We start from the raw sequence: 15,868 nt of genomic DNA, 5'->3' as shown, positions 1-15,868 counted from the left end.
CGGCAGCTGGAGGGAGGGAGCAGCCGGGCAGAGGAGGAGGGAGCGGCGGGAAGGCGGGGAGGGGCGCGGAGGAGGGGCGCGGCGGCCGCCCCGCAGGTCTCCCGCGGCGCAGGGCCCCGCGCTCGCTCCGGACCCGCCGCCTAGGGGGCGCCTTCAACCCCGCCCGGCGCCGCCCGAGCCCGGCCCTTTAAGAAAGTGGGGGAGGGACGCGCCGAGAGGTTCCGCCCCTTCCCGGCCCCGCCTGCGAACCCCGGGAGACCCGCCCACCGTCCCAGGCGGGAGCACCCCAAACCCAGCGGCGAGCTAGGACCGCCCAGCCCCCCGCAAGGTGAAGGGGCGGGCCCCTGTCCTCCTCCCGCGGACCCTGGGTCTTCAGACTTCTGTCATCCAGCACCCCATATGCACACTCCACAACACACTGCCACCCCGGGGACACTCAGAGGAACACCCCGACCTGTGGTATGTGTGACCAGGGCAGACAGGGACCCGGCTTGGACGGAGCAGGAACCAAGAAAGACCCTGGGCCAGGTGGGAGGAGGCAGGCAAGCAGTGAGTCCGACCGAGGGTGCTCGTCCCAGCACAGGCCAGGCCAGGCCATCCTAGGCGGATAAAAAGGGCGAAGAGAAAGCTGGGGGGCTACGGAGGCCCCTCCCAAGGCACCTGCCTCGGCCCCTCCCCCAGGGCTGGTCTTGACCTTGAAGCCCTGGGCTGGGTCCGGGGCTCTGGTTCTAAGAGACTGGCCCACTCTGTACTTGGACTAGACATTTGGAAGAACTTCCTGGTTGTGAGCGCCTTGCAAAATAAGATCCCACCTCCCAGAGAGGTAGACCCCGACCTCAGCCACAGGACCTAAGAACAAGGGAAATCAGGTGAGTCAGGCACTGCCACAGGAAGCTGCTCTCCACTCCTCCGCCTCCACTCCAGCCAGCCCCTGCTCACCTCCTCACCTCCTCACCTTAGCAGAATTCCACCCTCTTCCCGCTGGGGTCTTGATTCTGCGGTACTCAGTGAATCCCTGCTCAACCCTCAAATCCCTCTTTAAAGCCCCTTCTTCCATGAAGCCTTCTCTGATCTGCTTTACACACACACACATTTGGGGATTTCTTTATAGGAAGCAGCAGTAGGATTTGCTGGCCTATGAAGGATGTGGGACCTTTTCAGGGTGGCATCTGAGCTATGACTGGTCTCTTGGCCTCAAGCTGGGCTATAATAGCTGGAGCTGGGATTTCATCAACAACGGGGCAACCTCTGCTATTAAGTGTGCACCTACAACATGCCAGAGTCCACAATGAGTGCTTTTCATATGTCCTATTTGATCTTCTTAGGAACTATTTGATCCTACAGCTGTGCATGGTGAAGCACACCTATAATCCCAGCACTTGAGAGGCTGAGGCAGGAAAATCACCATGAGTTCGAGGCCAGGCTGGGCTATATAAGTGAATTCAAGATCAGGCAGCACTACATACTGAGATCCTGTCTCAAAAAAGCAAAACAAAACAATAACAAAAAAAATTCTGCATTGAAAAAAATACTTATAAAAGACATTAAGACTTTTTTTTTTTTTTTTTTTTTTTGTCTTTTTGAGACAGTCTCGCTGTACAGTTCAGGCTGGCCTTGAGCTCATTTTGTAGCCTAGGCTGGTCTCAAACTCATAATGATCCTCCTGCTTCAGCCTCCTGAGTGCTGGGATTACAGGCATGAGCCACCACTTGTGGCAAAAGACATTTTTAAAAAAACAACCCTACAGTCAATTTTATAAATAAACCAGAGGCTGCAAGAGCATAAGTCATCTGCACAGGAGTCTGAGCTCACCAAGCTGTAGGGCAGTTGAGAAAGCACTCAGACCACAGCCCCCACTGCCCGTCAGACCCCAGACATTCAGCGCCCAGAAGCAAAGGGGCAGTCCCCTCGCGGGGCCCAGAGCCCCCTGGAAGAGCACTCAGGGCATGGCTTCCCTGCTGCTCTGCAGGCCAGCACGAAGGACCACTCTTAACAGGCAGGGCTTCGGAGGGAGGCGGGGGGAACAGCCTTCGATCCCGCATGCCTCACCTGGGAACCCTTGCGCCAGGTCACAGCTGGACATGTCTGGGTTTCCGTTTGCTCACCCACCCCAAGAGGAGAGTAACAGGCTCTCTTCCACAGACCCGGGGTGGGACAGAAGGAGCTGATGTGTTCAGTGCCACCCACAAAGGCCTGGCACACAGAGGCACTCGCAGGCCATGGCCATTTACTCAGTGAGTGGGTTGCTTTCGTCTGGTCCACCAGATGGGCTCTGAGCCCAAATCCCAGTGGTTACTGGAATGGGAAATGGACAGGATGGAGGAGAAAAGACGCTGGCTCTTCATCAAATGTGGGCCAATCAAGACAGGAAAAGCTGCAGTGGAGTCTATAAAACAAGAGTCTCTAAATTCCTCCTCTCCATCTTCTTACAGCTAAACTAGAACTTACAACAAGAAATCTCAGACGTATAGATAAACCCATCAGTTAGAGAGGTCTAAGAGCCAGCTGGGTACAATCACTATTCCAGTCCCTTAAGAGCAGTTTCTGCCTTTCCATCCTAGTGCTCATGCTTTGAATATGCATGCTTTAACTTCCTGCAAAATTTGTTTATTCTGGTCTAGGGGCTACCAAACTCCAAGTGATCAAGCAGGTGGGACCAACAATAAATGTGCCAGACTCCTTTTCCAGGATCTCCAGATCGGCCTTGAGAAGACTTCGTAACTGCGGAACTACAACACGACTTCTACCTGAGGCCCATTACGTTAGCTCTCCAGAGGAGGCCCCTGACTGTTTTCCCCTACAAGTCTTGTTAGTTGAAAGCAACTTGATGGGATCTACACTCCCTCTCCCCTAACTGTGGTTAGGGGTACACTCCCTCTCCCCTAACTGTGGTTAGGGTACACTCCCTCTCCCCTAACTGTGGTTAGGGTACCTCTTCAGAGGGGGTGTATATGGACAGCTACGGTAAGCAGAAACCCAGTAGGGAAACAGGGCTGGGCTCTCCAGGGAGTCAGTGCCAGAGATGAGAATGCTGCAGGCCTGTGGCTGGAGGCACATCGTAAGGTTAGAGTCACAATGGCCAGGCTTACATGCTTCCCCAAGGAATGGGAGGCGTGGGGTTATCGGTATCTCCCTTTTGAGATTTCCCATCATCTCATTAGGTGTGGGTAATTCTATTCCACCTACTAAGACTCAGACTAAGACTGCTAAGACTAAAAACAAGACTAACACCATAGATTATTTTTTTGTTTTTTGTTTTTTTGTCTTTTTCATTTTTATTGGTACCGGGGATTGAACTCACGACTGCCTGCTTGCAAGGCAGGTGCTTATGCCGCTGAGCTAAATCCCCAGCCCCAACACCATAGATTATTGACCAAGGTAAATGATGTCACCCGGCCACCCCTGCTACCATTACAGCAATATTACTTAAGTGATTAGACTTGCAATCTTATTGGTTGATCCTAACTTTGACCCACATCCTACCCACCTCATGATCTCGCTCTGTAATACTTCCTTTGAGAGGTGGACTCCTTGGGGCCCCACTCAGGAGCCCTCCTGTCTCTCAGGAGTTATTCCTATTTCCCATTCCCTCGATCCTGTTCCCCATTCCTTTTCTCCAATAAATGTCCTCACTTTTAAAAAATCTGGGCCAGATTTTGGTGCTGGAACTGAGGCTCTGGCTGGACACGCTCCTGTCCTTCACAGCTCTGTGTGCCTGTCCCATCCCAGCCTTGTGGCCATGGGCAGCTGTGACATGCCCTGGCCTCACTTGCCCCTCTCGTCTCATGGAACCAGCTCATGTCTCAAGGCCACCTGGTCTAGAGGGCAAGAGTCTTGGTTGCCCCGGGCACAGAAGCAGAAGAATGGTCATGGCTCCTTGCAGCTACCCTCACACTATGCAAAAAAGCAGGCTCAGGGTCCCTATCCAGCAGCCAAACCCCAAGGCCCCAGCCGTCCAGGGAGAGAGGAGCCAGCAGCTCAGCCACCTCCTCCCTTGCCACCCCCCCTCACCTTCGGGGGGGAGGTCTCAGAAGTGGGCATGGGAAGTGGGGCCAAAGACCCCCACACACCCCATGGGCACACACTGAGAGTTCGCCCCACATTGCACACTGACTGGTGCATGGTTCAAGGGGAGACCACAGAGATATGGGGGTCCGGCTGCACTGGGAATGGTCAGCGCCCTGAGCAGGTGCAGGGGCTCAGCTCCCAGCCCGCCTCCGCTCTGCCACCATGAGGCCCTGCCAGACCCCCGCCTCCCTGCCCGGGCTCAGTGCCTCCCTCAGCTGAGCAGAGGGGAGGCCAGAAGCCAGCACCTGCTGACTGGGGGACTCATCTTGGCTCAGTGGTCCCTGAAATTTTCCTCTCTGGAGTGGGGGGCGAAGAGGGGCAGCCAGGTAAGGAGCTCCAGAGGCCTCAGCCCCCCAGCACCTTCCCGGCCCCTGATCCTCTCCTGATGCTCTGAGGCTCCTCCCACCCTCATACCCCAGCCATTTGCAGTGGCCCCTGCCAAGGTGCCTTCCCTTGAGCTGCCCTCCCTTGGCCAGCTCTAGAGACTCTCCTGTCACTCACGGTTTCTCTCTCCCCACACTGGCAAAAAGCTCCCTGAGAAACGTGTCCAAGCTGGCTGTCTGCAGTTCCTCTCCCATTCCTCTCTCTCCAGAGAGCGCTCTGACCTAGCCACTCCCTCCGCCTCCCCAGCCGGGCCTCTGGCCTTCCTTTTCTACCCCACCCCTGAACATTCAATGCCCCAGGCTGGGTCTTCTGCCCCCCACCCTCGGGCAGTCCACCCTGGCTTCGAAACCCCACCTACCTGGCCCTCTATCCCTGCCTGCAGTGATTGACAGTTTGCCTCCCATGGGCCCAGGAGTCACCTTTCCCTCCCTTTCTCGAATCCTACATCTAATCCTTGGACAGCTCCGCTGGCCCTGTCTTTGCTCAAGCTTGGACTAGATCGTGGTTACCATCTAACTGGTCCTCTGTTTCCACCAGCCCCTTCTCTCTGCTGCTGCCTGCGCAGCAGTCTAAGGGACCCTGTGAAATGAAAGTGGATCACTGCCTCCCAGCTCAGAATCCTTCAAAGGTTCCTGTGTAACTTAAAGTCACACAATGTCTTCACATTGGCCATTAAGTCATGTACAATTTGGCCCCAACTCCTCCCCAATCTGACTCCTCTGCAGCCAGTCTGACATCCTATGCCTCACATCCCAGGCACACTCTGGCCACAGGACTTTTGCACTGGTGGAGTTTCCTCTGCTGGAAGCCCTCCTGCTCTGGTAACTGCATCACCCACCTCCCACTTCCTCTACCTCTCTACACAAAGTCATCTTCCCTGACAACTTCCTAAAGTACCACTGCTCCACTCTCATCTTCCATTTCTCTGCTTTCTTTTCCTCCAAAAGTGTGAGGCTTGGCCTAATGGCACACACCTGTAATCCCAGTACTCAGGAGGATGAGGTGGGAGGATTGCCACAAGATTGAGGCCAGCCTTGGCTACATAGGGAGAACCTGTCTTTAAAAAAAATTGTGTGTGTTTCTAGTAATGGATACTGAACCCCAAGGCTTCACATTGAATTATATGGCCTTTTCTGTTCGTTCGTTTGTTTGTTTTTGATTTTGATTTTTAAAACAAGGTTTCACTAAGTTACTAAATGGCCCAGGATGGGCTTGGCCTTGTATCCTCCTGCCTTGGCCTCCCAGAGGGCTGGAGTGTTAGGGGTGCACTGCTACCCCAGGCCATAAGGCGTTGATACTGTTTACTTGCTTTTTCTGATTATCTGACTTCCCACCATTGCTAGGCCATGAGCTCTGAGAAGTAAAGCTTTGCTCTTTCACTTCTACGTCCTTACAGACTGGAACGGACCCTGGCCGAGTATATGCACAACCGCATCAGCAGGTAAGAATGGCCATAACTTGAGTACTGTAAAGTTTTGAAACACACACTGGGAGTGTGGCCAGAGAACTGGGGTCTATGCAGCAGGTGACTGGGCAGGCCCCCTCCAGGCTCGCACAAGGCAAGGCTCCCCTCACCGCACAGGTCACAAAGGACCTGCTCCCCCTCTCTTGAGTCCTCATAGCAGCCCTGAGCCAAGACCAGCGTGCAGTAGGCACACGAAGGGGGTGAATCAAAGCCTGAGGGCCAGGCACAGACAGCCCTGCCAGCAGAGGACCAAAGGGACCACAAGAGGGAGCCCAGGCAGACGGAGCTGCAGAGGCCAGGTGAGTCCTTGGGTCTCCTGTGAACGGGGACACTACCTAGGACACCAGCTAGGAGTGGGAGAAGGAGCAACCATTCCCACTGGACAGCTCCTGGTGTGAGGGCCAGCGACTGCAAAGGAAGGGCTGCCCAGGGGCCCTGTCCCTGTCGCCATCCCTATCCCCGAGGAGAGCAAGGCCAGGCCAGGGACAGAGACCACCCCTCCCCCGCAAGCACGCGGTCAGCCCTGGTCAGGGCCGGGGGACAAAGCCCCGCGGGGAGTGCCAGGGACTTGCAGTGCCCAGAGCCAGCAGGCCGCCGGCCCGGGGCACAGCAATGCGTGGCCCAGAACTTCATCTGAGGGCCTTTGTAGCCTCCGGGAGCCTGTCCAGGAGGACGCCTGGGATGGCCAGGATGTCTGGGGTGCGCACCTCCTGTTTCCTGGGGTCCAGCTGGCCACGCAACCTGGGTGATGGAGCGCTGGAGGGAGGACCCGATCCATCCTCCCAAATTCCCAGGGACGGGGAGGTGCCGCCGCGCTGTGCCCCGAACTCGGGCTGCCAGGAGGCTCCTGGGGGGCAGGTCCCACCTTCCCCACCGAGGTCCCGGGAGGATGGTGAGGTGGGCTGAGTTAGGATCTGGGCTCTCTTCTCGCTCCAGGTGCTCCCTTAGAAAACTCGCAGGAAGGAGAAAGGAAAGCCAAAGCGAAGGGTCCCCGACCCCTGTGGCTCTCGTCGGGGCGGGCGCCGCGGGGCGCGAAGCCGGGGGCGCGGCGGGAGGGGCCGGGCCCAGCGCGGCTCTCTGCCCCCCTCTGCTGGCCGCATGCAGAGTTACCGGAGCTTGGCGTCGCCCGCCGCACGGCGCCCCCGCTCGCCGAGACAGGGACCCCGAGCCTGAGCTCCAGCCCAGGCGTCTATCGCCAGCCTCCGTGTCGCGATGGGCGCTCTTCCCGGAAGTCCTTTATGTGGTCCAGCCTGAGCCCTGGTCAGCTTTGCCCAGGCTGACTTCGAAGGCCATGCTGTCACACGCCTCGGGCAGAAAAGGGGGGCTCCCCTGACTCCCCCAGAGCGACCGAGGGCCCCTCTTCCCTACGCCACGGCCACCGACAACTGGGTGTGCAGACACCTCGCCCCTCTTCCCGCAGTCGGGACCTTGGGGGTCTATCGGGACGAGATCCAGAGGCCACCTGGTCCAAACTCGGGGATCCCCGCAAAAAGAGTCTATGAGGTTCTTTTTTGGCTCAGGGCGCCACCTCCTGATGGCTATAGGAACTGCACCTCCAGGCTGCGCGGGAAGCCTTGGAGGTGACCGCGGACTTGGATGAAGCCCCGGGCCCTGCTCAGCTTGGCACATTATCCCCTTCCATCCTCACAGCAACTCATAGGGGACGTCATTCATCCCGTCTTGGCTTCCGGGACACTGTTGCTCCTGGAAAGTTTTGACTCGCCTCAGAACACTCCTCCAGGAAGTGGTGGAGCCCTGACTCTGCGTCCCCTGTGCCTTAACTCGGCCTAGGAACAGTTCACACCGGGGTGAGCAAATCCCCTACCCTAAACTTAGAAAAGCTCCATTTTAGCTTAGCTTGAAGCTCGTCCGTATTAATCTCTTTGTCCAGCGTGGTGAGTCCCCTCCATGTACTCAGCTTCTCTGCCCCAGGCCCCTCCCCGATTCCTGCAGGCGCTGCCCACGTCTCACTAACTGCCCAGTCCACAGCTGGGGGAACGTTGTACATGACTTTTTTTTTAGACAGGGTCTTGCTTTATAGTGCAGGTCTTGAATTCATTATATAGCCCAGGCTGACCTCAAATTCATAGCCATCTTCCTGCCTCAGCCTCCCACGTGCTAAGATTATAGGCACGTGCCTCCATACCTGGCAAAATTTAGTATATCTTTTAATCTGAATATCCCAGACTCTAAAAGGAAGGAAATTAATTCTACTAGGTGTAGCGGTGCACAGCTGTAATCCCAGCACGCAGAAGGCTGAGGGAGAAGAATTGGAAGTTCAAGGCCAGCCTGAGCTACATAATGATTTCAAGGTCAGTCTGAATTATATAGCAGGACCCTGTCTCAGAAGAAAAGAAACAAAAAAAGGATGGTAGGCAGTGCTAACACCTGCTACAACATGGTGTATAAAAAAAATGATGCTAAGTGAAATGAGACAGGCTCAAAAGGACAAACGTTTTCTGATTCCATATATCTGAGATATCTAGACTATGCAAAGTCAGAGAGAAGGAAGGAGAATAAATGTTACTGGGGGATGAAGGGGGGAAGATGGAGAGCTTTTGTTCTGGGAAGAAATATTAGGGATAACTACACAATATTCAGAGTGCGCCTAATGGCACTAAGTTGTACATTTAAGATATAGTTTGTGACAAGAAACAAAATCAAATGGCCTACTAAAAAATAAGTATTATTGAGGGTCTACTACGTTAGAAACTTATCTAAGGCCTAGAGGGTATGGAGGTCACTGGGAGTCACATGAGCTCAGACAAGTGCCATCCAGCCCCATCTTCTGTTCCTTTTGCTCTATTAGGCCCCTGGCTGGGTAAATCAGGGAAGGCAATTCTGACACATGTGTTTCAAGACATTTTCAAGAGATCTGACAGCTGTGCTGAGACCATGGGGAAGAGCCACAGCTAGACCCCAGGTCCATGACTTCATAGCCACTAAAGTAACTTGTCAGATCATGGACAAATAAGACAGGAGCCAGGTGTGATGGTGCATACCTGTAATCCTTAGCCTCAGGAGGCTGAGGCAGGAGCGTCTCTGGGAGGTGGAGGCTAATCTAAAATACATAGCAAGACCCTGCCTTAAAAAAAATAATAGGTGGCATGAGAGGAGGTCCTTAGAAGCATACTGTCAGGTGCTGTCATTGGTCCTGAGCTTGCATGGACGTGTTCGTTCTTGCTGCGTTTTAATCAGTGATTTAGATGAAGACCTAGAGGCTCACTCAATGTGTTTTTAGAAATGATGTCAGAAAACAAAGAAAAAACTGAATGGTTAAGACACAGTGTCTAGAGCCAGAATACCTAGGTTCTAAGCCCAGCTCTGCCACTTACTACTAGGTCAGTGTAAGCAAGCTACCTAACCTCTCAGTTTCCTCTTCTCTGAAAGGGGATAATAACAGCTTCATCACAGGGCTCTCTGAGCCAGCTCAGGGTTAGGGAATGGCACACATTCTCTAGTGTGCTAGTCTTGTGCTGTCAGGACCATCTGGGGCCCAGGAGGGGTTAATTCAAAGTCAACAAGATGGGGTTTATTGAGGACAAATGGAAAAGCTCACAATCAGCTTCCAACAGAGCAATTATCAAGTTCCAAGTCAAGGAGAGCGGGCTGGGCATCTGTCCATTCATCTGTCCATGAGAAACAGCCTGAGGTGTCCAGTCGACTTCCAGAGAAACTGCCACAAACCATGTCAGTATGACTGTAAGGGATATTTATCAAGGCGTGGCATCCTGAACTGAGGGGGTGACATCCCTACTGTGGTCTGAGCTGAGAACTCAGTGGTAGAGGAAAGTATAAAATAGATCAAGAAATGTCATAAAACTAAGCTTACTCCTACCCTGTGATTCAGCAGTTCTGCTCATAAATACCCCACAGAAAAGAAAACACATGTTCACACAAAAATGTGCATGAGAAAGTTCACCACAGCTCTAGTCACCATGGTCCCAAACTAGAAATAGTCCAGGTGTCCATCAAGAGGCAAGGGCTTGAGCAAACAATTACATACCCATACAGTGGCATTCTACTTAGGAATAAAAAAGGAGCAAACCACTGATGTATCCGACAGTATGAGTCTCCAAAACATTATGCTGAGTGAGATAAGCTAGACATAAAATAATACACAGGGCATTCCAAAACCAGGACAGCGTGGATGAGAAGCCAACAAGGAAACTTGCAGGAGTCCTGGAAATATCCTCTGCCTTGATATAGTTGGCTATACAAGTCTATGTGCTTGTCAAAATTCAACAAATGATATACCTGAGGTTTGCATGTATGAGTTAGGGTTCTCTAGAGAGACAGAATTAATAATAAAATATATGTATAATTCCACAGAGAGATTTATTAAGCGGGCTTAGAGGATCACAGGCGAAAGTCACGACAGCCATCTGCAGGCGCAGAGGTGGAAGAACCCGGAATAACCGTCTGGCACTTCGACGGCCGGATCTATTCGCTGTGGGAGATCAAAGTCCTGGAAGCTCGCTATAGAGTATCTGGTGTGGGTCTGAGTTAGAACCCGAAGAAACTGCAGATCAACGTTCAAAGGCTGGAGCTCTTCAAGCAAAAGGGGTCACTTCCTTCTTTTCTCCCTTTTTAGTCTGTCCAAACTACAAACTTATTGGTTGGTGCCATCCGCATCTGGGGTGGGTCTTCTCCCTCCGTTTGTTGGCCTACATGTCAATCATCCACAGACACACCCAGAATTTACTAATCTGCTAGGCAGTTTTTACTCGTCACATTGACGTGACACAGTTAATGACCACAGTGCATTTCATTGTGATATATTTTGACTCAAACAAAGAACTGGCCAGGTGAAGTGGTTGCACATTTGTAGTCCTAGCTACTTGAGAGTCTGAGGCAGGAGGATCCATTGAGCCCAGGAATTCAAGACCAGCCTGGGCAACACAGCTTGTCTTTAAAAAAAACGAAAAGGAGGCGGAGGAGGAGGGAATAGAAAAAAGAACCAACCAATATGAGGCTTGGTGATAAAGCACTGGCATGCACAAAGCCCTAGGTTCAATCCTCAGTCCTGGGGAAAAAGAAAAAACAACCATGCCAAAGTATTGAACTTCAGTTAATAAGATACATGTTGAAGTGTTTGGATGGCAAAATACATTGATATCTGGAGGTTGCTTTGATGTCATTCAAAAAAGAAAATAAATTGAAAGATAATGATAAAGCTAATACACTACAAATTGTAAAATCTGGGCGGTGGCTATATGGGTGCTTACTGTGAAACTTTTTCAATTTTTTCAAATATTTCCAACCTTAACAGAAAAATGTAGGAGAAAGTGTCGCCAGTGGGTGTGGCACGGGAAGTGGGCATGCACAGCTGTTAGCACGGAGAGCCAATAGCATAGCGGGGTCACCTTTCCGGAAGCAGTGTTGGAAGCAGTGTCCTCAACGTGTATTGAACAGTCTGGCCTTCCAATCCAGCAGTTCTACTGCGGAATTTATCCTGAGGAAAGTGAAGATGGATGCACAAGCTACAAGACTGTTCATTGCAACATTGAATATAATGACAAAAAAAATGGGAATGGCTCAGATCTCCTGAAGTAGCTCACTGGTTTTAAAAATGCATCTCGATGCACTAGAGTACCATGCAGCCATTTAAAAAAACAGCGCAGCCAGGGCTGGAGTGAGACTAAGTGGCAGAGCACTTTCCCAGCACACCCGCGTCCCTGAGTTCCATCCCTAGCCCCCCCCCCTTTCGCCCCCCAAGAAAAGATGCAGCACACACCACAAATATTTGCCAAAGTGGAAAAAACAGCCTCCATATACATTGGGTTTTTTAAAAAAGCAGGAAAAAATTTTAAACATTTTTAAAAAGCAGGTCTCTGGGGTCACCTTGACACCATCCCACATGATGACATGTGGGGTAAGGATCATGTTCACGGCATCCCTGATCTTTGCCCGGCGTCCTGGGGGAGCCAGGACTGAAGCCTTCCTCCCTCCCTTCTGCAGGAGCAGCAGGAAGGCCGAGGCGGTGAGCGCCAGCGGCTGCTGAGGCCTGCTGGCAGGCAGCACTTGGGGAAATGCTCCCTACATCTCCAGCCTGACCCTTCAGGAAGGGAATTTTCTTCGGTCATCAGATGTACTGCATTCTTTTTATGCTGATCCCTGGTCTTCCAGAACAGGCTGGTTTCACAACCAAATCTCCCTTCCAGGTATTACATTAGACAGAGATTGCCTATGTACCCTACGAGGCATCCTGTAAGCTTCAGGCTAATCCTGCTTTTGCCTCTCACTTTTTTTTCTTTAGAGTCTCACTATGTAGTTCAGGTCTTGAACTCACTGTGCAGCCCAGACTGGCCTAAACTCATGGACCCATGGCAGTCCTCCTGCTTCAGCCTCTGGAGTGCTAGGATTATAAGCCTGCACATCACACTCTTCTGTGCCTTGTATTTTAACACATGCATGGGTGTCAGCTCAAGAAAAGTGACCTGGAGCGGGGATTATCTTTGGGTGGTGAGAACCGGGATATTTTTTTCCCCGTGACAATGTATTGTCTTATGTATTGAGAAAAACTATCACCACAGAAGGAGCCAGTCCCAACCACAATGCACCCAGTGGCGAGTTGCCCAGCTGATGAGGTGCTGGAAACCTTGTTTATGGGAGACAGGGAGGGGGACATGCAGACTCCTCTGGCCTGCATGCAGCAGAGGCTACTTGCTCTGTGAGGCTCAGGGCTGGCCGGTTCCCACAGCCATGCAGCACCACCAGCCAGCTCAGCTTCCCTAAAACCACCATACAATGGAGCAGTGACCTCCTCGTCACAGGAGCTGTGCCAGCAAAATGGGCAGCCCACTGTCAGGAGGACCAGCGAGGGGATTTCCAGGCTGGCCAAGAAAATGCAGCAAAAGTCTCTGAGGTCCAGTGAAGATGCTCGAGTGGACTTTTGGCCTCCCAGACCAGATAGCATCATTTCTGCTGGATGCAGTGGCACACGCCTGTGATTCTAGCACCTGGAGGCTGGAACAGGAAGATCATCTCAAATTCAAGTCCAGCCTGGGCTACATAGTAAGTCCAAGGCCAGTCTGAACTGCACGAGACTCTGTTGAAAAAGAAAAAAGAAAATATCATTTCTGAGGTCATTTCTGACACTGGCATCAGAGGGGATACTCAGGGAGGACTTTCTGGAGCAGGAGGTCAGTGGCTGCCCTTCCTCCCTGAGCTGGCCTCCTTTCTGGGTCATCCAGTCCTTTCTGAGTGGAAACAAGCACAGCCTCAGCCCCTGCCTCACCGCACAGTCCCGGATGACTCCCTGATCCTCTCAGATCCTTAGTCTGACTAAACCTGAAACCATATCTTTCCCCCAGGGACAGCCAAACTGCCATCATCGTGTACCTATGAGAGGAAAGATGACGTGATTTAAGGGAACCCTGATTGTATCCTTGCCTTGGACTGATGTTCGGAAGGGATTCAACAGAGGTGGTCCAGACCCAGAGGCCGGCCCACCAGGCTGCCTGGATACAACCATATGTTGGCAGACCATGGTTACCATGGCGATGGGACACACACCAGAGCTCACCTTCAGGGCCTTAGCAAAGAGTCTCAAGTGCCAGCTCTCTCCGGGGCTTTTCTGGCCATGTGGACGGGGGCAGGAGGGTGGGTCCTCTGATCAGAGAGACAAGATGAGGCCAGGAGACAAAAGGACACAGGTAGTCCCCCAGGTGCGTTCATTGGGGGAAGCGCGGCAGCAGTGAAAGCTGGCAGCCCCAGCAGATAGGCCTGCATCCCCCTGCTGGTGATCTTGGGCAAATGGCTCTACTTCTCCGGGCCCGGGAGAATATGCTGTGACATGAGATGACTTCATTTTCTTCTCACACACAGCTACCGGAGGCAGAAATTCAAACTAACCCCGGAGCCCCGCAGAAGGTCGCCCTCAGCCATCGCCCTCTCCAGCTCCCCACTCCCCACTCCCTGTCCACACCTGCCATCGTGCGGCCCTTCCGGGTACTGCAGGCGCCCCGCTCGCTCCCCAGCGGCCCCTGAAGCCGCTGCTCCCTGTCTAGGCGTGGATCCCTCTCCGGGTCTCAAGCTGACAAGCCCCGTCCCCAGACCTTTGAGGACATCTGGCCTAAAGAGCCTTCCCGCTGGCCCCAGACCGTTCATAGGAACCAGGGAGCCTCACTGGCTGGGGCGGCAGATGGCCCAGAGGCAGGGATTCTTAGCAATCACATCAAGATCCTGGGATGCTGGGAGTCTCCGGGTACACACTGTTGCTGCCCCTGTGTGCACCCCATAAATACCAGAGCCCCGCCACACAGTGACCTCACTGCCTGTCCATTCTGCTAAAACCCAAAGACCTTTCCATAGCCTAAATCCCTGCATCACCCAGCCCGACCCACCTCTCAAACCCTGGCACCCACCAGCACCAACCCACGGCCACCTACTCACTGATCTCCAGAAAAACACTCACCTCGAGCTTCTGGGCCTTGACACCGCGCACTCATACGGGCTGCCTCACTGCCCCTGGGCCGCTATCCAAATACAGTCTCCTAAAGTCCTTTGAGACCCTGGAGCTAAGAGGCTCCTCTCCCTCCACTCCCACAAAGTGTGTTGCCTTCCAAATGTGTACCCTCATCATTAGGGAAATGGAATAAACGCTACAATGATGTGTGAGTCCATTTTCCATGGCTACAACAAAACCCTGAGGGGCTGGGGGGTGTCAATTGTAGAGTAGTTGCCTGGTAGCACACATAAGGCCCTGGGTTTGAGACCCAGTTAAAAACATTTTATATAGATAGATAGATAGATAGATAGATAGATAGATAGATATAGATATAGATATAGATATAGATATAGATATAGATATCAGGCTCGGTGGTGCACTCCTATAATCTCAGCACTTGGGAGGCCGAGGGAAGAGAATCACTGCAAGTTCGAGGTCAGTCTGGGTTACATGAGTTCGAGGCCAGCATGGATTACATAATGAAACTGACTCACGAAGACAAAGATAAAATAAAATAAAATTATATGGGGGGACTGACCCCAAGGCCTTTGTTATGTCCCTCAATCTTTTATTTTTTATTTTTAGATGGGGGGGCTCAACAAATCCCTAAGTGGCCCAGGCTGGGCTCAAAGTCATGATCCTCCTGTCTCAGCTTCCTAGAGTGATGGGATTACAGCCAAGTATCACTATACCTGGCTCCACCACCTCTTAACACCACCACACTAAGGACTAAGTTTCCCACATGTGAATGTTTTGTGGACATGCAAACCATAGCATAGAGGACACGGCCTCAAACCCACTAGAGTATTTACTAAGAAAGAGAAAATAAACATTAGTGGGGACATAGAAAAACTGAAACTCTTATGTAATATTGGTAGAAACATAAAATGGTGCAACCACTATGAAAAATGCTATAATAACGCTGCATGCAGGGACACATGCCTGTAGTTCCAGCACCCAGGAGGCTGAGACAGGAGAATCCCTGAGTTTGAGGCCAGCCTGGGCTATACAGTGAGTTCAAAGTTGGCCTGAACTATATAGAAAGGCCCTTTCTCAGAGAGAGAGAGAGAAACAGAGAGAGAGGGAGGGAGAAAGAAAAAGAAACAGACAGAGACAGAGACAAGAAAAAGAGACAACTGTGGTGGTGGCACACTCCTCTAATCCCAGCACTTGGGAGGCTGAGGCAGGCAAGTTGGAGACCAGCCTGGGCTACAAAGTGAGTCCAAGGCCAGCCTAAACTGCATAGTGAGACTCTGTCTCAAAAAGACAGAGAGAGAGAGAGACAGAAGAAAGAAAAAAGGCATTAAGATGATTCTTCAAAAAAATTAAAGATGACCCAGCAGTTGCACATTTGGGCATATTCCCAACAGAATTAAAACAGGGACTCGAAGAGATGCCTGGACACGCCCTTCACAGCAGAGCATCCACAGTGGCCAGGAGGTGGAAGCAACTTAAGCATCCGTCAGCGGTCACGATAAGAAAACTGAAAAAAGAAAGAA

The 15,868-nt window shown here is 52.2% G+C and overlaps 2 long non-coding RNA genes across 7 annotated transcripts in view; one reads left to right on the top strand and one right to left on the bottom strand.

The window, feature by feature from the left end:
* Nucleotides 1-47: 47 nt before the first annotated feature.
* On the top strand, nucleotides 48-14,539 carry LOC134471903 (uncharacterized). The gene is made up of 4 exons (XR_010041613.1): nucleotides 48-869; nucleotides 2,622-6,216; nucleotides 7,568-7,725; nucleotides 10,250-14,539. It is a non-coding gene; the product is annotated as an uncharacterized LOC134471903 (long non-coding RNA).
* LOC106025077 (uncharacterized) overlaps nucleotides 10,237-15,868 on the bottom strand; it is a 67,331-nt gene continuing 61,699 nt past the window's right edge. For all 6 annotated transcript variants that reach the window (XR_010041610.1, XR_010041607.1, XR_010041606.1 and 3 more), the window contains exons 3-4: nucleotides 13,446-15,852; nucleotides 10,237-12,968 (exon numbers count right to left, since the gene is read on the bottom strand). This is a non-coding gene — a long non-coding RNA (uncharacterized LOC106025077). The remainder of the gene's footprint in view (nucleotides 12,969-13,445; nucleotides 15,853-15,868) is intronic.

This window comes from Cavia porcellus, unplaced genomic scaffold (assembly GCF_034190915.1).
Source record: "Cavia porcellus strain 051 isolate PalLab524CR breed Dunkin Hartley unplaced genomic scaffold, mCavPor4.1 scaffold_21, whole genome shotgun sequence".
In the NCBI taxonomy this organism is placed as follows: Eukaryota; Metazoa; Chordata; class Mammalia; order Rodentia; family Caviidae; genus Cavia; species Cavia porcellus.
Note: the sequence above shows the minus strand (reverse complement) of the source record. Positions and strands in the feature narration are given on the sequence as shown.